Source organism: Thamnophis sirtalis, unplaced genomic scaffold, assembly GCF_051295495.1.
Source record: "Thamnophis sirtalis isolate CommonGarterSnake01/CBP01778 unplaced genomic scaffold, rThaSir2_p1.2 scaffold_6, whole genome shotgun sequence".
NCBI lineage: Eukaryota > Metazoa > Chordata > Lepidosauria > Squamata > Natricidae > Thamnophis > Thamnophis sirtalis.
This window is the reverse complement of record NW_028261386.1, coordinates 79,805,857-79,831,399: the sequence shown is the minus strand read 5'-3', so window position 1 is coordinate 79,831,399 and position 25,543 is coordinate 79,805,857. Positions and strand designations below refer to the sequence as shown.

The 25,543-nt window shown below is 44.1% G+C and overlaps 1 long non-coding RNA gene across 5 annotated transcripts in view; it reads right to left on the bottom strand.

The window, feature by feature from the left end:
• Positions 1-25,543, bottom strand: part of LOC106554925 (uncharacterized) — a 49,302-nt gene that overhangs the window by 451 nt on the left and 23,308 nt on the right. For 2 of the 5 annotated variants that reach the window (XR_015697032.1, XR_015697033.1), the window contains 2 exons: positions 2,025-2,313; positions 74-1,025 (listed from right to left, as the gene is read on the bottom strand). This is a non-coding gene — a long non-coding RNA (uncharacterized LOC106554925). The other 3 variants (XR_015697035.1, XR_015697034.1, XR_015697031.1) reach the window with 2 other exon arrangements.

Genomic DNA, 25,543 nt, shown 5'->3' with positions numbered 1-25,543 from the left:
TTTGAGAGATTATAATTATGTTTTGATTCTTGATTTGATTTGAAAAAATAAAGACAAACTGACAAACACTTACCAACCATCATATTGTCAGGCAAGGCAGAACATCTGACATCCTTCGCTCATCAATTAAGGTGATGTTGGGGTAGATGGATTCCGGTATGTACGGTTCCACCGTGATGATATCAGCCTCCACATCTTCATTTTGTTTCTCTGGTGACACTTGCAGACACCTTTTTCTGGGGATTGAAGAAGAGGAAAAGAATCAAATATAACTGACTAGTACATTGTCTTCTTAACAATGATAATGAAGATAATTCTTAATGTAGGCTCCAGATTTTCAACAACAAAAAAGATTGGGGGTTGGACTAGAGGACCTTCAAGGTCCCTTCTAGCCCTGAGGGATTCTATCCTTTCTCCTATTAGTTCCACCAACATATTTTTTTTTGGGGGGGGGGCTTTCAGTGCCCCAGGGCTCCCCAGGCTCTGGGGCTTCACTTCAACCGCAGCAGAAATATCAAAATCGTCTGCAAGTTTCATCTGCAAAAAAGAAAATGAAGCACGATTTTTAACATGTCGGGTTTAAAGTATTCTGTTTAGTGAACACTAGTCGTAATTAAGCTAACCTAGTAATTAAATATAGCCGTAAACAAGAAACAAAACAATGAAATAAAACTGAGCAACCACATTAAAGTTAAAGGCTCCTAATATTCTTTCCTGTCAACTTCCATAGTCCAACCACCCCCACCCAAAACCCTAAAACAAGAAATGCAAAAGAACAAAAGGCATTAAGAATTAAATAAAAACAGCAATAACAAAATGCCTTTAAAATAGAAAAAATAAAGACAAACTGACAAATACTTACCAACCATCATATTGTCATGCAAGGCAGAACATCTGACATCCTTCGCTCATCAATTAAGGTGATGTTGGGGTAGATGGATTCCGGTATGTACGGTTCCACCGTGATGATATCAGCCTCCACATCTTCATTTTGTTTCTCTGGTGACACTTGCAGACACCTTTTTCTGGGGATTGAAGAAGAGGAAAAGAATTAAATATAACTGACTAGTACATTGTCTTCTTAACAATGATAATGAAGATAATTCTTAATGTAGGGTCCAAATTTCCAACAAAAAAAAAGATTGGGGGTTGGACTAGAGGACCTTCAAGGTTCCTTCTAGCCCTGAGGGATTCTATCCTTTCTCCTATTAGTTCCACCAACATTGGGGGGGGGGGGCTTTCAGTGTCCCAGGGCTCCCCAGGCTTTGGGGCTTCACTTCAACTGCAGCACCGGGCGCAAGCGGCTAGGAATGGCCACCCACAAAAGGGGCTTACCAAGTTTACCCACCTTCTCCAAGAAACCACTACATTTCTCTCTTTCTTTATCCCCTACGTTACTTCTTTTTCAGTTTGTACATGTTCCTGGGTGGTGTCTTTTTGCCCACTTCTCCTTAAGGAGAAGTCCTCCCTAGGAAAATGATTGCACCTGACATACTATCTCTTCTTAGTTGGTTAGTTGAAACCCACCACTGCTCTGTAGGCTGCTTTGTGTGTTCTGCAACACAACTCTCACAAGGCTTCGCTGAACGTACTCGTTCTCCCAATGGAAAGCTTACCTAACAAGTTTTCTCATGAAAAAGTGCTGCAAAGCAAAAGCAAAAGCAAAAGCAAAAGCAAAAACAAAGCAAAAATATGTTTTCAAAAACAGAAGAAATGTGTGACAAAATTTGATTTTAATGTAAAGCACTACCTGGAGTGTAGGCCAGACCTGATCCCACACCAACAATGATTCCACGTGTGAAAAACAGCGTTTTAAACTTTTCAGTATATGGTGACAACACTAGACCACCTATGGTCACTAGATCTCCAACTACCGCCACTTTTATAGCTCCATACTTCTCCAGAAGTATTCCGGAAATAGGACCAAACGTCATCATGAGAGCATAGCTGATCCAAGCTTAAAAAGACAAATGCATTTAATTAAACATATAAAAAAATATCATAAAAAAACATTATCAACTCACTTGTATGTTTTACTGATGTAAATGACACTAATTCTTCATCCAGAGGGGGTTGTACAAAAGAGGCATCTGACCTGATATCCTCCAAAGTACATGTTCTTCTTAATCTCCGTTTATTGAAGAAATCACGGACTTTCTTCATGACTGGGAACAAAGAATTGTAGAGAAAAAAAAAAGCATTATTAATCTCTCAAATAGAAAAGATTCAGCACACCTGTACGGTTCCACCGTGATGATATCAGCCTCCACATCTTCATTTTGTTTCTCTGGTGACACTTGCAGACACCTTTTTCTGGGGATTGAAGAAGAGGAAAAGAATTAAATATAACTGACTAGTACATTGTCTTCTTAACAATGATAATGAAGATAATTCTTAATGTAGGCTCCAGATTTTCAACAAAAAAAAAGATTGGGGGTTGGACTAGAGGACCTTCAAGGTCCCTTCTAGCCCTGAGGGATTCTATCCTTTCTCCTATTAGTTCCACCAACATATTTTTTTTTGGGGGGGGGCTTTCAGTGCCCCAGGGCTCCCCAGGCTTTGGGGCTTCACTTCAACTGCAGCACCGGGCGCAAGCGGCTAGGAATGGCCACCCACAAAAGGGGCTTACCAAGTTTACCCACCTTCTCCAAGAAACAACTACATTTCTCTCTTTATCCCCTACGTTACTTCTTTTTCAGTTTGTACATGTTCCTGGGTGGTGTCTTTTTGCCCACTTCTACTTAAGGAGAAGTCCTCCCTAGGAAAATGATTGCACCTGACATACTATCTCTTCTTAGTTGGTTAGTTGAACCCCACCACTGCTCTGTATGCTGCTTTGTGTGTTCTGCAACACAACTCTCACAATGCAACAATGATAATTAAGATAATTCTTAATGTAGGCTCCAGATTTTCAACAAAAAAAAAAGATTGGGGGTTGGACTAGAGGACCTTCAAGGTCCCTTCTAGCCCTGAGGGATTCTATCCTTTCTCCTATTAGTTCCACCAACATTTGGGGGGGGGGCTTTCAGTGCCCCAGGGCTCCCCAGGTTGTGGTGATTTCACTCCCCTGATCGGACAACTTAGTTGCACTGGTGGAGAAATACGCAGAGGCCAATGAATACATAGATCCCAAGGACAAACAAAGTCGCCTTCCAGGGGTCCCTAAGGACGTTCTAGGGTCTGCCGCTGGATGGTTGCAGGTGTTCATTGGGATCCATGTCTGGAAGAGAAAAGGGCCACTAACGGTGCCAACCAGCATGGAACCTTAAGATAGTATTTTTTCCTCATCTTTTCCCAGACCCCCATCAAAATCTTCCGAATATAATGTCCCATGAAGTACCTATGGGGGGTGTCTCTTTCTTGCCAGAGGGAGGCATGCCATCCCTGAGGGAGGTCATGTCCCTCTATAGCCAATAGGCGCCTTCTACTCAACATCACCCAATCCTTCACCCATGTCATAATTGCTGAATTATAATATGCTTTCCAGTTGGGTACTCCGAAGCCTCCCAGTTCTCTACGTTTTTGCAATATTTGGGCTTTAATTCGTGCTTTCTTGCCTTGCCATATAAATCGAGCCACTATTGTCTCCAAAGAGGGTGGGGCTTGACGTCGCTATGACACGACGTGCAATCTCCAGGATTGCTGTCGCTATCTCTGCTGCTGGACAATCCTTTTTAGATGCAAACTGTTCTGAAGGAACTGTGATAGAGAAGGGCATGTCCTCCTGATCTCAGGAGTATCACAAAGCCTCTGATTGATCCAGGAAAAAGTTTTTTGCCAACTACAAGAGAAGCAGCCATGGCTGCAGAAGGTTGGGACAAGCCCCTGTAATGGAAGCAGTACAGGAGAGACAGTGTGTCGAAATGATGAGAAAACCTTTATTATTAGAGAAGAAAAAACCCAAAAGACTTAGAGTTAAAATAAAATTGAAGACAGAAGTAAGTAAGTGGCAAATTAATCCTGGTTTAAAACTACCGTGTTATCTTTTCCACTTTAATTTTGTTTGTTCTCTATGGATGGACTTTTTACAAATGCCTTTTACTTTTAAATTGGACTGGTCTTTTTTTCCTTCTTCCTCTATACTTTTCCCATTTTTTGTATTCGTGGATTAAAAGACTCTTTCCTCGCAAGGTTTGGTCGGATCGTAATCTATAAACAATTCTTTTCCTCATTTACGGAGTTCAGAGCTTAGAAAGAGAGGCAAAAACAGAGGGAAAAGAGGTAACACTGCCATCTAGAGGCTAGAGGCTTGGCAACATCTGATACAAAACTATTGGCTTTGTTTACTGAAAGGGTCAGTGGAAAACGTTCTGTTTATACAGATGTTCCTTTGAAGGAAAGAGAAAGATTTGAACTGAAAAACTTCACTGAATTTGTTTGAAACCTAGCAAAAGCCTTGGATGTTTTAGTGGCAGTGTTTATAACCTGGAAAAATGGCACACTATGAAGAAGAAAAGGAATTAACATTGCAAAGAACTATTCTAGAAATTCAAAAAGTCTTAATAATCACAGAGAAAATTGAAAATAGACTTGAAATTATAGATCAAAATACAGAAAGTACGGAGGGAAGAGTTGAGAATACTTATAAAACAATGATGAAATTTGAGGACAGAATTCAAAAATCCACAAAGATATATGAAAGTGATAAGAAAATTGTTGACATTGACAGAAAATAGTGTGTGGAGGGAAATGACAAGTGCAAAATACGGAAAGGAGAGATCGATGAACTGGAACTCTATCTCAGATGTCAAAACATAGATGAAGAAAGGGAAGAAAATTTGGCAGCAATAATGAGAGTAATCTCGGCAGAAGCACCAGTGATAACAAAAGTCAAGGTGTTGAAAGGAAGAGATGGAGGGTTTCGAATCTTTATAAGATATGCAATGAACAACAAGTTGTAAGAGAAATCCACATAAGACTTATCAAGAAAACACTTAGAATACAGATTCTACAAATGGCAAGAGATATTGGACTGCACTATTTCTGGAATGATACAGGATGATGAAATGAAATGTCACAATAAAATTTAGTTAAATGTAGTTAAATTTTGAGTACTATGTATAAGACAAAGTAATAATAGATATAAATGATAATAATGATTAATAAAGCATGTATATATACTAGATTGATAATATGAAATGTTATACAAACACTTGTAAGTGAGGATGATGGAGATGATGTTGAAAAGCCTTTTTATAAATGATAAATAATTCCATATAGAAGAGAATATAAAGATGTAATATCATGGGATGATTTCAGGATGATGTAATGAAACGCCATAATATAAATTTACTTCAAATTTAATATGCCTTATATAAAAAGGATGTAATAATAGTTATGCTTAATGGATGTTTAACAATTATAACAATTTGTATACATGTATATTAGATTGAGGATACTAATAATGGGGAAAGCATGGAATTGAAAATTATTAGTGTTATCAATGCTAAAATAGAATGATTTAGAATAGGATATAAAAAAAATTCTTTATTATTAGATGTATAGAAGATATAATGAATTATTATAATATGAATGGATACATATTTAGAATACCTTGTTTAAAATGGAGAAACAATAGTGATAATCAAACAAATGAAGTATAATAATATATCCAAAGATATTTGATTGATAATATGTGATTTTTGATAAAGCTGGAAAGGATGCAGAAAGATCTTGTGACCAATCGACACACTGTATGCAGTTGAAGAGGTTTTTATGTTGTATGTTTTGTGCGTTTGTGCTTGTTTGAAAATAAAAAAAATATTTAAAAAAAGAAAAAAAGTGACGAATCCAAGGTCACCTAGATGGCTAGGTGCTTAAGGTGGGACTAAAACTCACACACTCTAGCCTATTTCTAGCCTGATGCCTTAACCACCACATGAAACTGGTTCTCAAAGGTTTTGAATACAATAGTATTAAAATGGCTCAATGGTTAGTGCCACATGTTTGTCAAACCCCTTGAATTAAAGCTGAAAACCTTCAGTTTGCTCACTTCTTGAGTGGTTTATTTCAAATTCAATGTGGTGGTGTGCAAAGACCAAATGCCCCCCAAAATTATCATTGTCAAAAATATTTATTAACCTGACTGTATGTATATTTTCAAGTGGTTAATCAAATGAACCAGATTAGAAAAATTTACAGAATTCTAAATAGTATTCTGCTATGCATTACTATTTTACGACTCTTTACATTGCTCTTTCCCTATATTGATCATGAAAACAATAAAATATTGGATTATTGAGATTGAGATGCTTTATTTGTATGCCGCCCTTTTCCCTGGGGGGACTCAGGGCGGCTCACAACTCAAGGGGAGGGAGGACAAACAAGTCATAAACATGAAAAACGATACATCATTAAAAACACAACAGTCATGCAATTCGAGTGAGGTTGAAATCTTTAGCCCCAGGCCTGTCGGGACAGCCAGGACTTAAGGGCTACGCGGAAGGTCTTATCTAATTTCTCAGCATTAAGAACAGTTAGTTTAAGGTGACCAGATTTTCAGATTGATAAAGAGGGACACCATTGACCGGGGGAATTGGTGGGCTTGATTAAAAAATTTATATTTTGTCAAAAGCTCACAAAAGGCGATTAATGACCCCAGGACTGAAACCATCATAAATACGAATCTGTTGCCAAACAAAATTTAGATCACATGAACATGAGGATGCTGCAACGGTCACTAAGTGTGCAAAAATGGTCGCAACGGTCATTAAGGGTGAAAAATGGTCATCAGTCACTTTTTTCAATGCCATTGTAACTTTGGTCACAACGTTTTCCCCATCCTCGAGACACCTCACTTCTTCCTTCCTTCATTCCTCTTGCTTATCTACCTTCACCTTATCCGTCTTCTACTCTTTCCCTCTCTTCCTTCCTTTCTCCTTCCATCCTCTCTTTCCTCACTCACTCCCCTCTTTTTCTCTTCCTTCCTCCTTCCATTCTTTCAGCCTCCTTTCTTTTGCCTATCTACCTTCTCTGTCTTTCTGCTCTATCTCTCTCTTCCCCTTCACTTCTCTTCCTTCCTCCTTCCATCCTTTCTCCTTCCCTCCTTCCTATTTATTCCTTCTTCCTTCCTTCTGCCTATCTACCTTCACCTTCTCTGTCTTTCTGCTCTTTCCCTGTCTTCCCCTTTCCTCCCTCCCTTCTTTCCTTTCTAGTTCCATCTTTTCTTTTCTCTCTCCCTTTTTCTTTCTTCCTTCCTTCCTCCTTCCTCTCTCTCCCTTTTTCTTTCTTTCTTCCTTCTTTCCTCCTTCCTCTTGCCTATCAACTTCATTCTCTTTACCTTTCTGCTCTTTCCCTCTTCCCCTTCTCTTCCTACCTCCTTCCCTCTTTTCTCTCTCCCTTCTTTTTTTCTTCCTTTCTTCTTCCATCTTCCTCCTTCTCCTTCCTCCTTCTATTCTTTCTCCTTCCTTCCATATTTTCTCCTTCCATCTTCTCCCCCCTCCCTTCTTCTTTTCCTTCCCCCCTCCCTCCTTCCTTCCTCTCCTTCCCACTCTCTCCTTGGGAGGGGACAAAACCCAAGGGCTAAGGGGGCGGGGTGGGGGACAGCAGAGACCAAATAAAGTCAGTAGATCTTATTAAAACTTTCCTATTTGTTGGATCGCATTGCTGCGAACTTATAAACCAAATCAGGGGAACATTTTGCAACTGAGGGTGCTGCAAGGAAAGTGGGGAGGGAGGCAGCTCTGACATTTTGCAAGGAATGAGAAACGGTGCTTTAATCCGAAGGAACTGCAATCGGAACCACAGATAGAGAAAGAAAGAAAGATCCTTGTAGCACAAAACCCACCTTTGCATAGTTGTGAGAACATAGGTAAAACAAAACAAAAAAGCACAGCGCCCCTCCGCCCTCTGAATGGGACTCAGCATGACTCTGATTTGAATAGAAGGACACGGGCGGGGAGATAAACACCTTCATTTGCATTCTCTGCGACCATGATGCTTTGCGAGGAACAATCCCAGGGGCTACCCGTGACTTTTTGCAGATTTTTCCTTTTGTGCTAAAAAAAAAAGGACTTTTTAAAAACGCCACAGAATGAGCTGTCCTCCTCCTCCATCACTAACAGCTGGGGGCCTCAGAAATCAGAGCGAAAAGCCAGTCTTCCATCTCTTCCCTCTTCTTGGATTCACTCTGAAGTTTCTTAAATCCCCCCCCTCTCTCTCTGTATCTGTTTCTCTCTCACTCTGTGTGGCTCTTTGTCTCTATCTCCCTCCGTCTCTCTCTCTCTCTGTCGTTCTCTCTGTGTATCTGTCTCTCTGTGTGTGTGTCTCTCTCTCTGTCTCTCCTCCCTCCCTCCCTGTGTGTATGTGTGTGTGTGTGTGTGTTTCTCACTCTGTGTGTGTGTGTCGCGCCTGTCGTCCTGGATCAGGCTGAGCTGCCTGTCTTTCTTCAGCACCTCCCAGGGGTGCACATCCATCGTAAAATCCATCGGGTCGTCCAAAGTTGCGGGGCTCAGCAGGACCTTGGCTGAATGCATGCAAATGCTCAAGTCCGCTGCTCGCCACTCCTTAGCTAGTTGCAAAGTTCTCTCCAGAGATTCTGGCAGGTGGAGGCAGCAATTATTTTAGAAACATTTGTAAAAGCTAGGTAAACAAGCATGAAAAAGTATACAGAATAACACAAAGAAATTGCTACTAGGAAGTCATGCAGATGTGCTAGATCAAATGCTGTTAATACTACTACTAATAATGTTAATAATGATAATAATGATAATGCTAATAATGCTAAAACTTGTTTTTTGGGGTTTTTTTGGGGGGGGTTGTTCTTTTGTTTTTGTTCCTCCCCCCTATATTTTCCTATATTGATCATGAAAACAATAAAATATTGGATTATCTAATTTCTCAGCATTAAGAATAGTTAGCTGAATATGTGCACCATATGATGAACAAAAGTTGACACTTTTGACACAAGGGAAGCCAGCAGTTTAGACCTCGGCCACTATTCAGCTAAACATGTCTCGCTGAATGACGGCCGAGGGACAAGCTAAAGTGCCGGCATGAGAGCCTGCTTGCCTTTTGTGCTGGCCCGCGCGGAAGACAAGCAGGCATTTAAAGGCATGCCGGCAGTTTCGTTGAATGAGGGGGTGAGTCTTGCCGGTAGGCTAAAACGTTGATTGTAATTCCTCCTTTGCTAGAGCAAAAAAGAAACCAGAACCCCACCCCCTCTGAATCCCTACTCAATGGCCCTCTGCCTGTAAAAAACAAAACAAAAACAAGAAAACCAAAGAGACAGGAACAGCATGGACCTCTGCATTAAAAAACATACATAATTATGTCCTCTTTGTGTTCATCCCTTCACTTTAGATCACATGTTATTGATTTACACTTCAAAAAGGGAAGGAGGGAAACAAGGGAAAAGGGAGCTTTCACTGCTGCTTTTTAAAAAATTTCCTGAAAAAATATTTTTCTCTCCTCTAAGAAAAATTTTTGAAAAGAAAAGTTTCATTTTGTACGTTAGAAATATACATATCTTATATATACCTCTTACATTTTACAAATGTAGCAAATTATTCAATATAAACAGACAACAAAAAATTAACACAAACCCATAAAAATAAAAGTTAAAAAAAATTCTTTTTTCTTCCTATGAAACCAGGTAAATTAGTGCAGGTCTTAAAAATAAAATTGAAGCCAAACATTTAACTCTTCAGATAAGACCGAAAAAGAGGCTGTGAGTTTCATTGTTGTCAGCACTGGAAATGCTTCTGAAGCACAGCTGTGTGTTCATTATGTGTTTCTTTAGGAAATAGAAGTTGGTCCCTCCCCCTTTCTTCCTTGTGCATGTAGACTTCTTTTCCAAAAGCAAGAGTATAATAAAGCAATGTCAAACATTGCAAATTGCAAGTGCTAAGTGAGACTTCCTCCCTATTATTCTAAACCTTAGAAGGGTATGCATATAAATCCCTAAAGGTGGGTTTGTGGTATCCTTCTCTGCTACAGGAATAAATTAACAAGAGGAGATTATGCTGGGTGGATAGTCTCTACCAGGGAGGAAGATGTGGTTCAAGTCCAGTGTAATAACTAGGCAGTCTACATTACAATACACTCCACAGGGGCAAGTGGGTGGCAGTGGTACTTTTAGGGGAAAGCATTTCTGAGGCACATTTCCCTCTTTTTTTAGTTATAGTCAGTAGCTCTGAAGTTGGCACACGTATTAGATTATGGTTGAGTTATACATTTTAAGCAATTTTATGTGCTTGCATAAGTCAATGTGCATTTGCCCTGTAGGACCTTATATTTTTTATTGTTAAATACCTGTCCAAAAATTGCTATCCTCTGGAGATAAATTGTCTCTATGAGCAACTTTCATTTGACTTCAAAAACTATTGCTTGAGTTGTACTCTTGAAGGTTTTGAAGGGAGGGAAAGGAACAGTGTGTTTACTGAATAAGTAAATCATGGAACACTGAAAAACTCTTTATATATATATATATATATATATATATATATATATATATATATATATATATATATATATATATATATATATATATATATATATATATATATATATATATATATATATATATATATATAATTCATTTTCACATTCCATTTTACAGTCACTTATATACTGGATATTTGCTATAAGAAAAGAAATAAAATAAAATAAAAAAGAAAACACAACTCATCATCATTCACAACTCCACCTGACACTTCCATCCTCCATACACCCCATCTTCCCCCTCCAACTTTCCTTTCCTCCCTCTAACACTCCCCTTCCCTACTTCCCTTTCCCCTCAAACCTTCCTTTCTCCCCTTCCTCCTAGCATTCCCCTTACGCCCTCCTTACATTCCCCTTACTCCTTCCTTACTCCTCCCTCTTCTTTCCCTCTACCTCTCCCCTTGGTGTGTTCCTTTATTCAACTCTTATTTATTAATATTGAACTATAATATGATAAAAAATAAAAAATAAAAAAATAAAATAAACCAAGGAAAAAAAATATAAAGAAAGAAAAGAAAAAAAGAAAGAACAACCGTATACAAGTGCATTCTTCTTCTTATTGAAACTATATTAGCACCCACCCACCCACCCACCCACCGTAGATCCCCATCCCTAGTCCCCCCGACTTCCCAGGGCCCACACCTGGCACTGCCCTCTGTCAAACCCCTTCTAAAGTATCTTATGATCGTATGAATTAAAAATAAAAGTAATATAAAAAAAAATAGATAAAAAGAAATTACAAATTATAAAAAGGAAAAGAAAAGAAAAAAAAGGGAAAAAAAGAAAAAAAGAACTCTTTGTATTAAGCTCAGCCCCCCATCTTTATTTATGTTTAAACAGTATAAATCATTCTATATGTATTTTATTCTCGTCTCTTGCTTCTTTGTTATTTACCCCAACCTCCTGTAGACTCTCCGGTTCATCTTCCTTAACCTTATATTCAAATAAAAATTTATACAAATTTGTGCAGACATCAGTTTACAATCTAGCTCAAAATAGTCTCACCAAACTTTCCCTTCTAGTAAAATTTAAGCAGCGTGGATCATTTCACATATTCAAATATTACTTTACACAAGAATCAGTTTGCATTCTATCTTAAAATAATCTCATCAAGCTTTCCCTTCTAATAGGATTTAAACAACGTAAATCATTCCGCATGCATTTTACCCTCGTCCCTTGCTTCTCTGATATTTACCACTATTTCCCATAGTCCCTCCAAATAATCTTTCTTAACCTTATTTTCGAACAATAATTCACACAAGAGTCAGTTTACCTTTTAACTCGAAATACTCTGATCAGACTTTCGCTCCCCCTCCACCTATCCCGCGTTACCCGGCTCCCTCCTCCCAAACCAAAGTTCAGTAAAGTTACCATCTCCACTCTCTTCACTTTAGAGTCCTGGACAATTTAAATTAAAGTTCAGACATACAAGTCCCGTGAAATATGCATTCAGCATCCACATAATTCAGTCCCAATATCACACCACCAATATCCAATTCCGCTTTTTCTACCGGAGAGAGATCGCAAACCCCCATTCAATCCACAACTTTGACGAATATTTTGGAATGTCTAAATCCTCGATCTCCGCTCTTCTGCTTCTCCGAGAGAGGGAGAGCTACCCCCTCCATCTTGCAGCCATGTGGTCTGCTGCTTGCCTTCTCCTTCGGCTTGTCTTTCCTCTTTTCCAAGTGAATCAGGAAGTCCCGCCTTCAAAGTCTTATAGTAGAAATCTCGAGCCTCCGAAACAGAATTAAGACGAAATCTTTGATTCTCAAATGTGACCGTAATGCCGGCTGGTGCTTCCCATTTATACTGTATCTGGTGGTTTCTAAGCTCTTTAGTTAAGAAAGTATAGTCTCTTCTTGCTTTTAACATCTGGGATGGTATTTCTTTGAAGACAATCAAATCCTGCCCATCAACTCGCAACCTGTTATTGTAAAACTTTTGTATGATCGCATTTCTGGATTCTTTTGTGGAGAAACATATAATTATGTCCCTCGGGAGCTGTCGCTGTTCCGCTACCAATGAATTCTGGCGATAGATTTTCCGAATCTGCCAATCAAAATTAAATCCCGGGCTTCCCACCGCATGGCTGAAGGCCTCAACAAAGGTCTGTTTCAAATTCTCTCGCTCCTTTTCGCGCAATCCTCTGACTCTTATTGCAAATGCCTTCTTGTTAAAATTTATCATAACGAGCTGTTCTTGAATATCTCTAATTTTTTGTTGTAATGTTTGGATATTAGTAGTCAAATTAGAATTAGCCTCCTCCAAACTTTCCAATTTATTCTCCATTTCAGCGGTATAATCTGTCAGAGTAGACACGGCTACAAACGTATTCGCCTTCATTTGGGCAATCTTAGTCTCTAAATTATCATATAGCTCCAATACAAATTCTTTAATTTCCTGTTTAAAGGAATTTGAAAGAGAAATTCCTGTGTTAAGAATTCTCCAGTAGAGGGCGTAGGAGACAAGGGCAGCGATTTCATAGCAGATTCTTTAAGCACATTCGTAGAGAAACGCTTCGGCTTTAATCTGAGAGCCATTATAAATAAACAAATAAACAGCGCTCTCGCTCCCCTCCGTTTCCAAAAAAAATATATTTTGTTTATAGATTTTGGATAATTAATAAGGAATGATCTGCAGGAAGGTAGAGCCGGCTAAGTACATCCCTTATCAGTCACCAACGGAGAAAAATCGCCATTTTGAAGTGCGTTTAAACAAAGAAGCCTCTAAGACAAATGAGGCTGGTGTTTAAGATAGTAAAAAAAGCAAAAATCTCTCAGGGGTGGGACCCACTCGTATTAATCATAGCTTCAAACAACTTTGCTATGTCCTGAGGGGGGAGTCACCTGTCTAGGGCTGCAAAAAAAAGCAGCTGAGAAGAACTGGCTGGAGATAAGAGCTCAGCTTACGCTGGATCTAATCTCCGTCCACAGCCAAAAAAAAAGAAAAAGGCTGTGAACTACGAATAGACCCTAGCCACTGAGCTACTCCCTGCCCCTTTCTAGCCAAAAAGGGGTGATATCTATGATCTTATTTAGATATACAGACCAGTCTCTGAGAGGAGCTCCGTTGAGCCCTCTTCGGCGACAGGCTCCGCCCCCAGAAGCCTCGAACACTGAAAAACTCTTAACAACTCTTTATTTGCCCTACTTGGAAAACTTCCTAGAATTAATTTTGTCCTGGTAATAATTCAGAGTTGATTAAGAACTTCTGCAAAGCTCTGAGTGATTCTTTGATCTAAGTCCTTATCAAGGAAATCAAATCAACTTTCAAACTAGAAAAGGAATGAAAACTTTAAAACAGAAGCATTTCCTATCTGTACAGATCCTGCTTACCAATGTAAATATGGATTCTACATGTGTAAATAAATAATACACTGATAATACCTTTCAGATTGTACTGGAATATCATGAGGAAGATATCTAGCTATGCTATTTTATTGGCACAACCATTTTACATGGTCATAGAGTTTTTGGTGAACAATTTCATCTCTCTTTCCTCTATGAATTGATGCTTTTTAAAAAGGTATCACATTATTTGTATTTATGAAAAATTACCTTTACATTCTTGTATGTTTTATGCTCTTTTCATTATTTATAAATCCTTTATACCCATATGGGATAAGAGAGTTTCACAAAAGCAATCCAGATAAGATGGGATTCATTTCTCCAAATCTTGAAAAGGACATTGAGAAAAATAAGAAATGAGAGAAATTCACATCCACCAGTCATCAGTTGAGGACACTAATCAAAAGGAATTGAGAATTTGGCATAATCAAAAGGAATTGACACATTGACAAAAAATAATAATTAATCTCGGCAATGTATTTTTTGGTAATAGCAGATTGCTTTCTTGCTTGCTGTGTTGAAATTAGTTGAAAGAAACTGTCTTAAGAAACTGGAGTTTGGAAAGTTGCTTGACAATGAGACAGGCAGCATATATATTTAATAAAATAAATAAATGCCTTGTCTATGGAGATTCTGAGTCATGGTTGTCCCAAAGGTGCTTTTTCAAGAGGCAACTGAAATTCCTTGTTTTTCTTCAAACATGTTTTGCTCCTCATCCAAAAAGATTTTGGAAAAGTAACATCTTCCAAGAAAAAAACAAGGAAGTTCAGTTGCCTCTTGAAAAAACACCTTTGGGACAAAATAAATGCCTTCTCTTCCTTCGCTTTGGTCACAATGTTAGCAAGATGTTCCAGTCAAAAGGTACCTACCAAAAAGCCCTTGATTGATGAGTTGCTTTGTTTGTTCACTTCTTCAACCCATGCCAAAAAAAGCAAATTTCAATCACTTTTACACGGGCAAATCTTTTAAAAAAATGTGATTTCCATTGAAAGGAACTTTATAGGAGCCTCATTCTAATAACTCCCTCTCATACCTAAACTTTTCAGAACTTAGAACTTAGAATAACTTTATTGGGATTTTGAATGTACACTAATTGGCATACATTAAAGTGAAATTTCATTGCATACAGGGTCATGACCGCCAGTGGTAGGAGTCATGCTGATAGTGATGGATGGTTTTATCTTTCTTTCTATCACTTGGGCTAGAAGAGGAAACATAGGGTCATGGGGGAGGAAGAGACAGGTTAAGTATTTCAGAGTGAAACACCTTCCACCCCCGTTTTCACCTGGGCTAAGAGACATTAGCAGAACCTTTGCCAATTAGAGGCAGGGAGGAAGGGAGGGAGGCAGGGAGGGAAGGAAGGAAGGAAGGAAGGAAGGAAGGAAGGAAGGAAGGAAGGAAGGAAGGAAGGAAGGAAGGAAGGAAGGAGAGAAGGAGGCAGGGAGAAAAGGAGGCAGAAAAAGAGGGAGTCAGGGAGAGAGGGAGGAAGGAAAGGACAGAAAGAAGGAAGGAAAGGAGGGAGGCATGGAATAAGGAAAGAAGGGAGGGAGGGAGGGGGGAGGGAGGGAGGAAAGGAGGAAGGGAGAGAGGGAGGGTTGTAGCAGTCCCCAATTAAACATGAAAAAGAAAACCAACTAAATTTATTTTGTGTGAAGACAAAATGACCATAGCAATAGCAATAGCAGTAGACTTATATACCGCTTCATAGGCCTTTCAGGCCTCTCTAAGCGGTTTACAGAGAGTCAGCATATTGCCCCCAACAATCTGGGTCCTCATTTTACCCACCTCGGAAGGATGGAAGGCTGAGTCAACCCTGAGCCGGTGAGATTTGAACCGCTGACCTGCTGATCTAGCAGTAGCCTGCAGTGCTGCATTTAACCACTGCGCCACCTTGGCTCATAGAAGAACACTCAGAATGATGCAATCCGCTCCGCTTCTATCGCCCCCCCTCCACTCCAGAGAAGCCAGCTGCTAGCGAGTCTCCACGAGCCCCGTTTCCCTCGCCTGACTTTCCGGCAATAGATGAAAGCATTCCGCTCCCGCCACTTTCTCCCAGAGCTCCGGCAGGCCTTGCGGAGTGCCAAAAAGGGGAGGGGGCTTCTTGGAACACCACCCCCACCCCTCTTCACCGTTTCCTCCTGGAGCTGCTGGCTGGGAGACCGCGGCTCTCGCTCCAGCCTGCTGCGGGGGGGGGGGAGCTGCTTTCTTTCTTTTTGCCTCACCAGGCAGAAGCTTCACCGCACGTCACTGTGTGTCAACCACTATTCCATACTAATCTTTAGAGATTTATCTGGAAAGCAGCTGCAAACATATATTTGTTTTCTTTCTGGGTGATCTTAAAAGGCAAAAAGAATTCAACATGGAAGGAGCAGTGAACAGACCCTGTTTCTCCACACATGAGGACTGGTCACCTGTGGTGGAGTAGAGTGTCATTGTGTACTGGTGTGTTTTCTGGGTTCCAACTCACCTAGAAATGTGTGTCTACTTTACGTGTACTTCAGCAACTCACCAGTCTGGCTTGGAGAGGGAAGACACATTACTCACAGTTGAGATTTACACATGAAGTAACTGCTTGAACGGAACTGTTGTCATCTGTTTCCTCTAAATCACTTTTACAAGGCTATTTACTGTATCTAATAAATCTCTTGGTAATTGAAGACTTACGGTATACTCATATTGGATGGTAAGTTTAAGACAGAACTGTTCAGCAACAGGAGTTCACATTTTAAATGGCCTGCCTTTAAATTGTTAAGTTTTTATGTAACATTTGGATCATGAAATATTTCTCTTTGGCCCAATGAAAGTTCTTAAAATAAGTAGTTTCTCAGAGTTATATAATGAACTTTATGAATTCATTTCCATATATGGTCTTCTCATCCATACTAATGGAAATGATATTTCCCCCACTGTTATTGATAGTTCAGTTAACAGAGTTTTCCCTGTATTTTTGAAAGTTTGATACTGAAAGCAATTTTAGCTGGGGTGGGATGGGGGGGTGGGTAAAGGTTAAGGTGACCAGATTTTCAGATTGGTAAAGAGGGACACCATTGACTGGGGGGGGGGGGAAGCTAGGCCACGGCGGTTACTGCCAGCCCGCGACCTCGCTAGGGATATCTGGTCACCTTAATTATATACATCCTCTCTCTCTCTATCCATCCATCCGTCGGTCTGTCTATCTGCCTGCCTATCTAGTTATGGTATCCCTCTCCCTCTTTCCCCCTCTCTTTCTCCATCCATCTATCTGCTTGCCTACCTACCTATCTCTCTCTCTTTCTCTCTATCCATCCATCCGTCTATCTGCCTGCCTATCTGTCTATCTAGTTATGGTCTCTCCCTCTCCCTCTCCCTCCCTCATCTCATTATCATCTATCTCAGTGTTTCTCCACCTTTTTTAAAAAAAAATTTTTTATTTTTTTTGTTACATAGACGACACATACCCACAACAATAAAAACAAAACAAAACAAAAAGAAAAAAACCCATCATCACATATAGCATGTCGTTTGGTGCGGCTTTTACACGCTTCTGATGGGCCGCTCATGTTTGTAGCCGAATGAGAAGAAAGACACCGGACAAATCTCTCTTGGGATGAGCTTCGCTCGGCCCCGAGCAATGCCTGGGGGGCTCCTTTTATTCGTTCCAAACAAAGAGAAGGTGTATACAAATTACAAAAGGCACATGACTAAATAATCCAATAATAATAATGCAGCGTGGCAAAAGGCTTCGTCTCTGGGCAAAAGAGGAGAGGTGGATGAAAAAAGGGGGGCTGCTTCGTCCTTGGGCAGGAGAAGATAGATAGATGAGAAGGGAGGGAAGTGAAGGAATAGGGAGGGGTAGTGGGGGAAGGCGAGCAGCTCGCATTCCTGCATTTCTTTGAGGTGCTAACTGCTAGATAAACTGGTACAGAGAAGCACACTAATTAATAGGAAGACTTTGCATTTGTATCGTAAGGCTTTTTTCTTCCTGAAATATATCCCACAATGTTTCAAGACATTTCATTTGTAACTAAAAAGTGCATGACTGTGCCCACCTTCTCTGCAAAATGGTCAGTTTAAAATTGGGGGCACTGCTACATCTATAGGCATCTGGCAGAAGCAGTTTGGCATACATAGCATCCCCCTTCTTGGAGTTAGGTGAAGAAATGGTCAATCCTTTTGCCCTCTTCTGTCTTCCATTCAGGTTTAGTATCTTTCCTCCCATCTTTAAACTAGCAATTTCATACCAATATTGCTGAGATGGTTTCCCTCGTCTACCTTATGGGAGTTTCCCAACCATATGCTAATTTTTCAGATCAATTGTTTTTCATCCATTCTACCCTCCCACGCTTTTCCTGATGCCCAAGGTTAAGGGTGCTGGAAAATCTCCTCTATCAGTTTGCTTCAATTAGAATGTCACAGCTAAATAGTGGAACGCATGGAGATATTGAAAATTAATGACCTTAGCTTATTTTAATTTCCATTAAGTTTGACCAGCTGTCTGATTGGAAAGGTAAATGTAATAATCTAACTGCACAATAGATGAAATCCCTACCCAGGGGATTCCGATCGGAACACCTGTCCTGGTCCCAGAATTGCTTCCCAGTGTTCGGCCCATTAGCATTGGAGAACAGTGGTCTGGATGACCGGAGACCTTCATTGCTGTGCTAGCAGACTTTTAGGCAATCATGAAGGTCATTAATCTCCATATTCCTTGAGCAGTCTCTAGGTTTCTCATATACCTTTTCTTGCAGATAAATCAGTTGAGACCTTACTTTCTCATACCTCTATTTCTTTGCCTATATCTTTATCCTAAGGTATGGAAGAGTACAGAGCAGGATTTTGGTAAGGGATGTTATAAGGAAGATAGCACAGAGGTTTACTACTTGTTTTTATCTGGAGATTTAGGACCTGATGAAATATATTATTAATTTTTTGAGCTAAAATCATTATTCTCTTATTCTTTCCCTCACTTTCGCTGTCTCTCTCCTTTCTCTCTCTGCTCTGTCTCTCTGTCTCTGTCTCTCTTTCTCTTACTTGCATACTTCATCAAATGAAGATATATTTGAGCAGACTGGATTTGAGGAAAGAACTCACTATACAAGACTGTGGGATGGATATAGAATATTATAAAGCCCATCCACTTCATAATCTCTGACAAGACATATCTAGAACTAGCTTATTTTCCCCATGTCTCCTGATATTTTTTTGTTATTTGAATGCAATTACTTCATCCAATTCTCATGGGAACTATCTCTTGGGTTTGGAGAATGCTGTTTTGTGTCTCATGTATTTTACCTTCCTTATGCTTTATTTATAACTTTGCACAAACAGGTAACACAAGGTATATGTGGGTGTATATAGCCCTATCACCTTCTTTCTCTCCAAACCAAACCTAGAAATCAATAGATTACTACATAGCAATAGTGATAACAATAAGGTCAAGTGTGGAATTTATCATTGTAATGTTCCTTCTGGCTTGTGAAAGGGGTGGCCTGGATTCTCTGATCATTTCATATTAAATAAATACCATTTTTATTGTATAGAAGATGAAGGAACAAATATGTTCCTTCCATAGTCTGTAAAATAAATATGCTAAAGTCGTGTTTGCCAGGTCTCCATAGATTGGTTGAATGTGGGTGTTGCAAATGTCATACAAAAGACTTGTCTGAAATTTTCTAGGGGAAAAAGTTACTCAAATCACAACCCACCTACTGAACTCTACATTAATTATGATGTTTTAATATTGCTATAAAATGAATAATTCAGTGGCACAACCTGTGGATTTAAGTCTGCATTTCCTTTTACCTATCTTTCTGATGTATATTAGCACTCTTCAAAGAGAACTGCGTTGTCCAAGTCTTTGTTCTTAAAATTGTTAAAATCTTAATTAATAATTAAATTAAAATCGGTTTAACTTCCACTCGTTCCCGGGGCTTCTGCCCGGCGGCACAAGCCACGGGCAGCATAAGCCCCGGAAGCGAGTGGAAGTTCTCTGCGCGACTGAAACAGACGCTGCGGCAGGAGAGTGAGGTGGCTGCCGGCCGTTTCACCTCGCGCAGAGAACTTCCACTCGTTCCCGGGGCTTCTGCCGGGGGGCACAAGCCCCGGAAGCGAGTGGAAGATCTCTGCACGACTGAAACAGACACTGCGGCAGGAGACCAAGGCGGCTGCCGGCAGTTTCACCTCGCGCAGAGAACTTCTACTCGGTCCCGGGGCTTCTGGCAGGCGGCACAAGCCCCGGAAGCGAGTGGAAGTTCTCTGCGTGACTGAAACGGACGCCGCGGAAGGAGAGCGAGGCAGCTGCCGGCCGTTTCACCTCACGCAGAGAACTTCCACTTGTTCCCGTGGCTTCTGCCGGGCGGCACAAGCCCCAGAAGCGAGTGGAAGATCTCTGCGCGACTGAAACGAACGCCGCAGCAGGAGAGCGAGGCGGCTGCCAGCCGTTTCACCTCGCGCAGAGAACATCCACTCGTTCCCGGGGCTTCTGCCGGGCGGCACAAGCCCCGGAAGCGAGTGGAAGTTCTCTGCGCGACTGAAATGGATGCTGCGGCAGGAGAGAGGACGTTGGTCTTACCTGAATGTCTATTTTCTGATGGGAGGAGGGAATGGTCACACGTGGGTTTTATCACAGCCTGATTGGTCCAAGGCTGAGAGGAAATCTATAAATACCGGTGCCTGTCCATTGCTGGCCCAGATTCTCGAACATGAACGGTACAACTGAAAAACAAGAAACAACACAACAAACCCCGGGAAACACCCCCCGGGCCCTCCCCTTGGCCCCAACAGACAGAACTCAGGGCGGGTTGTGACCATTCCCTCCTCCCATCAGAAAATAGACGTTCAGGTAAGACCAACGTCCTTTTTCCAGAATGGGAGGAGGGAATGGTCACACGTGGGACATACCCAAGCTAAAGTCCCAGGGAGGGAGAACAGGAACTCTAGGACCCAAGGGGAGCCTCAGCTGCCACCCCCTGTAGGACCCTACAACCGAAAGACGCGTCCGCCGACGCGAAAGCATCCAGACGATAATGCCGGATGAACGAGGTTGGAGTGGCCCAGGTAGCCGCCCGGCAGATGTCTTCAAACAGGGCCGTCGTGGCCCACGCTGCCGAGGTTGCCGCGCTCCTTGTAGAGTGCACCGTGACGCCTGATGGAACCGGCCGCCCTGAGGCCACGTAGGCCTCCGAGATGGCCTGACGCAGCCAACGGCTGATGGTAGCCGAGGACACCCTCGAACCCAGAGCTCCAGGTAGGAAGGAGACGAACAAGGCCTCCGACTTGCGGAAATCCTTGGTCCGCCGGAGGTAGATCCGCAAGGCACGGCGGACATCCAGACGATGCCAAAGACGCTCCCTGTCAGTGGACGGACTCGGGCAGAAGTCGGGCAGGACGATCTCCTGAGCCCTGTGAAAGGGGGTATTTACTTTGGGGACGAATGTCGGGTCAAGGCGAAGGACCACTCTGTCCTGGTGAAAATGACAGAGGTCGTCCTTACAAGACAGGGCGCCCAGCTCAGATATACGCCGGGCGGAAGTGATGGCCACCAGGAAGACCACCTTCAGTGATAAGAAGCGCAAGTGCACCGAGCGGAGAGGTTCAAACGGAGCTCCCGTTAAGGCCTTGAGGGCAAGCGGAAGATCCCACGTGGGGAATCTATGAACGGGGGGAGGCCTGAGATTTGCCGCCCCCTTGAGGAACAGCTTGACCAGAGGAGACTGGGAAAGAGAAGAAGACCCCGCCCCCCCCAAGACCGAGGACAGAGCCGCCACCTGGCGTCGCAAGGTGTTTTGCGAGAGCCCGTCCTCCAGGCCCTTCTGAAGAAATTCCAAGACGTTGGGAATGGTGGCTCTGTCGGGAGAGATGCTCTTGGGGGAGCACCAGCGGACGAACGCTGCCCAGGTGGAGTTATAAATGCGGGTCGTCGAGGGACGACAGGCCGCCTCGATGGTGCGAATGACCCCGGAAGACAGAAGAGCCCCCCTTAGAAGCCGCCGTTCAAGAGCCAAACGGTCAGCTGAAGCCACTGAGGCTCTGGGTGAATCAGGGCCCCCTGCTGTAAGACCACCTCCCCTTGCGGGATCCTCCACGGGGAAGTCACCGACAGCTGAACCAGGTCCGCAAACCAGGGTCTCTTGGGCCAAAACGGGGCCACCAGAATGACCAAGGCCCTTTCCGTCACCACCTTCCTGACGGTCCCTGGGATGAGCGGAATGGGGGGAAAGGCATAGAGAAGGCCCGGGGGCCACCGGCTCCTGAGGGCATCCGTGCCCTCCGCTGAGCTGGATTGGAAACGGGATAAGAAACACGGGAGTTGAGTGTTCTCGGGAGACGCAAACAGGTCCACCCGGGGGGACCCGAACCGACGACAGATCTCCCGGAACAGCAACGGGTGGAGTGGCCACTCGCCGTTGTCCAGAGTTGCTCGACTGAGCCAGTCCACCTGGACGTTGGAGAGTCCCGAGATGTGCCCCGCCACCAGAGACTGTAAGTGTTTCTCCGCCCACGACCCCAATCGCAGAGCCTCCAGCCAGAGGGCTCTCAAGTGGGTCCCGCCCTGACGATTGATGTGCGCCTTGGTGGCCACATTGTCCATCAGGAGGAGAACGTGGCTCCCTTCCACCGAGGAGCGAAAGTGACTCAGGGCCAGACGCGCCGCCTTCAGTTCCAGCCAATTGATGTTGTGACGGAGGTCCGAGGCCGTCCATGTGTCCTGAGCCATCCGAGAGCCCACCAGGGCCCCCCACCCGAACAGACTCGCGTCCGTGGTGACGGTCACCCTGCTCGGCTCCCAGAACAGACACCCCCGCTGGATGGCCGAGGAGAGCCACCACACCAGGGATGCACGGACCCCCGCCGAGATGCGGAGAGTCCGAAGGGAATTGCTCATTCGTCCCCTCTGATAGGGGATAAGCTCCCATTGAAGGGGCCGAAGATGGAGTCTGGCCCACGGGACAATCCCTATGCAAGAGACCATCTTGCCCAATAACTGTGACAGAGAGAGGATGGAAACGGAGCGCTTTGTGCGAACGCTCTCTGCCAGCCGACGAAGGCTGACCTGCCTCTCTTGAGACAGACGCACCTCCCCCAACTTGGAATCTATGACTGTCCCCAGATGCAGAATGCGAGTGGAGGGAGTGAGATGGCTCTTTTCGAAATTTACCGAGAACCCCAGGGCCTGGAGGCTTCGAATGGTAATCCGAAGATCTGAAACGGCCTGAGACAGGGAGCCCGCCTGAAGCAAGACGTCATCTAAATAACATTGGAGGCGGACCGGGACCGATCTCAGATGGGCCGCCAGAGCAGCCAGGACCTTTGTGAAGGTCCTCGGGGCCGAGGCCAGGCCGAAGGGAAGAGCCCTGTACTGGTAATGGTGGGGCCTTTGGGAGAACCTCAAGAACCAGCGATGAGCGGGCAGGATGGGAATGTGAAGATAGGCCTCCGTGAGATCCACGGAGGCCAGGAAATCGCCTTTCCTGATGCCCTGAAGGATGGACTTGAGCGATGACATTTTGAACCGCCTGTAGACCAGAAACCTGTTCAGGCGCTTGAGGTCTAGAATTGCTCTCCAACCCCCCGTGCTCTTCGGGACCACGAAGAGATTTGAGTAGTGGCTCCGGCCCCGTTCCCCTGCAGGAACCGCCTCCACAGCATGGATTTCGAGGAGGTGGGCGATCGCCTGACTCATCAGGCGGCGGCGCTCTCGACTCCGGGATGGAGGGAACGACCAACAGAGATTTGGAGGAGTGGAGAGAAATTCTAACCTGAGCCCGTAACGAACTGTGGCTCGAACCCAGGTGTCCGACGTGATGTCGTCCCACCGGTCCGCATAAAGAGCGAGGCGGCCGCCGATGGGATGACTCGGGTTTGAGTCACTTCCCCCTGCGGAAGGGACAGCCGCCTCCCCCCCAAAAGGGCCGCCGAGCCTGGCCCTGGAAACGGCTCCTGTCCTGGAAGGGCTGCCCCAAGAACTGCCTGTCAGAAGAGAAAGAAGAGAAGCGCTGGTTATAGCCGAAGTTAGGGGCCCTATACCGTTGCCTACGGAAGGGACGTGACTTGTTCTCGGCCTTCTTAGCCGTGGAGGGGAGGACCTTCTTCTTATCCTTATCCTCCACGAGGATGCGAGTAAGGGCCTCCCCGAAGAGACGGGCCCTTTGAAGGGGGCAGCCGCCAAATCCCATTTCGCTTTGTTGTCCATTCGCCAATGGCACAACCATAGGAGCCTACGGGAGGTGACCGAGGTGGCCAGGGCGCTAGAAGCAAACTTGACCGTGTCCAAGGTCGCGTCAGCTGAGAACTGACACGCTGCCAGAATCTTGACCAGATCCTGATGGATCCGGTCTTCCTGTATGGGAATGCGTGCCTGCAGCTTCTTGAGCCACATGACCGTGGCACGATTAAAGTACGAAGCTGAAGCCGCCGCCTTAATGGCCCACGCTGTGGCGTTGAAGTTCTTCCGCAAAGTAAGCTCTGCGCGCTTATCCTCCGGCTTCATCTTATCTGCCGCATCGCCCGACACCACCGGGGAGGACACCAATGCTGCCACAGGGATGTCAACCATCGGGAGCTGAATGGCCTGAGCAAAGGTTTGCTCCATGTTATAATGCCGACGGTCGGTACTGCCTGGAGAAGAGAAATTAGAAGGTTTAGCCCACTGGTCAGTCAGAACCTCAAGGAACAAGGGAGGGGCAGGGATCTCTTCCTTGTTGGTGGCCATGGCAGAGAACATGACCATGTCGGGATCCCTTGGGGGGGGGGCACAGAAGGATCCCCAGTTCCGACCTTGGTGGTGTGCCTCGCCTTATCCAAGAGAACTTTAAACAAGGCGGGCATAAATAGGACCTTAGAAGAAGGCTCCTCCGAAACAGTGGTATTCTCATCATCTGAGAATCCCATCTCCTGGGGTAACTCCCCCCCCACCCAGGAAGGAAGTCTCACTGATCATGGAAGGGGAGGAAGCCCGACACTGAGCCCTGTTCAGCCCCCCATGCCTAGAGTAAAGGGAGCCTTTGTCCCGCTGGGCAATGCCCCGAGTGATGGCTGCAGAAATAAGCCTCTTAATCCCTTCAGGGAGATTATCCAGATCCTCCACATCCCCATAAGTAGAAGCAGGGCCCTGAGGGGTCAACCTTTGGGGGGAACAGGGGCCTCTGGACGTGCCCTCCAGAGGATCATCTATGGGTGATGGAGAACGCCCCCTCCTGGAGAAGGCCCGCGACCTACCAGGGGAGCTGCATGAAGAAGCCGGGCTAAAACCTCTAAGTAGAGACCTTTCTGAAATGGGCCTAACAGGGGACCTGGATCTGTCCCTAGATAAAGGCTTGGAGGACTGGGCCTGCCTTTCTGCCCTGGCAAAGGTCCTTTCCAGCGCCCTATGGCGAGCTGCCTCATCCCTAGAGACAGAACTGGAGGGGCGCCTTGAAGAAAGGGATCTCTGAGGGGGAGCCCTCCCCCCCACCTCCTGATCCAGGGCCTCCTCCCAGTAGGGCCTGCCCCCTGCCCCTGGGGAATCTCCGCTCCCTCGTCCATGCCCCACTCACGTGTCCGACGAAAGGAGCAGGAATCGGCCTCCAAAGTCCCACCTGAGACCAGGGCCTGAAGCCTGTGGGGAGACCTAGGCTCAAGGCCTCTCACTAGGCCACACTAGGCCCGTCGATAAGGGCCAGGCCTCACACACGTGGCAGCCTCCAAGATGGCCACCGGAACTCCGTGCGGGAGAAAAGGGCTGGAAATAATCACCAGCAGTCCAGCCAGGCTTTTCTAGCCATTACTTTAAAATG